Below are 1531 nucleotides of genomic sequence, written 5' to 3'. Positions count from 1 at the left end.
AACTAACCAGTACCCCAGAGCTCTTGACTCTAGCTGCATTTGTATCAAAAGATGGCCTAGTCGGCCATCACTGGAAAGAGGGGCCCATTGGACTTGCCAACTTTATATGCCCCAGTACAGGGGAATGCCAGGGCCAAGGGGTGGGGGTGGGTGGGTAGGGGATTGGGGGGGGAGTGTATTGGGGACTTTTTGGATAGCATTGGAAATGTAATTGAGGAAAATACCTAATTAAAAAAAAAAAAAAGGTCAGATGTCAATCTGGCTGAAGGGGAACAGGCCCTTCCCACAGAGACACTACAAATGAGGAGAAATTGCAGTGCATTCATCATCCTTGGGTAATTAACTACACATGACCTGATGCAGTGTGGCTAATTAGGAAAGTCTTCATAGGTTCAAAGGCATAATCCAGTTGTCTGCATATGAAGCCATTCATGGTTATAGACTCTGTCACCTGCCAACCCTTTCTTGCATACTTACCACATGTTGTCAACTGCCATCTTGTGAGGTGCTTCTGGGGCCAAGGACCTCTCTGACTCCCGTCCCATCCATCGTGTCCCTGAGGGTTGGGTCCTTTCTGTATGACCTGTTGAAGGATTCTGAAAATGGGAAGTGCAAGGGACAGAAGAGAGGTAACAGAGTTATTTATTTTCTCTTCCTGGGTAGTCAGTACAGAGGCCCTTTGTCGTGAAAATGTGCACTGCTTGTGATTTGGTCATGAATCAGGTGTGCTTTGTTTGGACAGGATTTTAACTTCATCACTCTCCCTCCACATCTAGATCATGGAAAGGAGCAGACTAAATCAATGTCTCTAAACTGTCCAGAAGTCAGAGTCATCCATTGAGCTTTTTTGGTCACACACTCTGATTTAGAGTTCACAGGTAGAGACCAAGACTGTTAGTTTTTACCCAGCCCTACCCATCTCTGCCACAATGAATGCAAACCCTTTGAGCCCAATCCATGGTGAGTCTAAGAATATTGTAAATACATGTAGGCAGCCGCACGCCCAAAAGATGGCGCCGACCTCCGGTACACCTGCGCTGTAAACAATGCCATTGCGCAGGCGCCAGCCCGAATCTGGCGCCAACCCCTCCTGAGCGGGTGTTACATATCAAAGTGCTGACAGACTGACGAATCCCAGGAGGACACATAGCTCTCCCCAGTGCTGGGGTGGATATAAGCAGTCCTCCCGGGGTTTTCAGAGTTCCCCCCGTAGCATGGAGGTGTTCCTGAAATAAAGAAAGCTGTTGAGAAGAATCCGACCATGTTGCATCTTTTCTTGCTGGACAAGGTGAGCGCAACAAATACAAATCTCCAGGAGTTGATCGTCCTGCTCAGTTGGGAACTATTGACAGAAGGATCACGAGGAGGCCACAGATAGGCATGCAGAGGAGACTCAGGCATGGATCTCATAAAAGGAAGTGATGGATCCGGCCGGATCAGCACCGGGGCAGCTAGAGCGCAGGGTCGGCTGACACCCGCCAGCTACCCACGACCCCCGCCACAGGATTTTGAGACTGCTGGTGAGTGGAAC

The sequence above is a fragment of the Mus caroli genome, chromosome 6 (genome assembly GCF_900094665.2).
Source record: "Mus caroli chromosome 6, CAROLI_EIJ_v1.1, whole genome shotgun sequence".
In the NCBI taxonomy this organism is placed as follows: domain Eukaryota; kingdom Metazoa; phylum Chordata; class Mammalia; order Rodentia; family Muridae; genus Mus; species Mus caroli.
Note: the sequence above shows the minus strand (reverse complement) of the source record.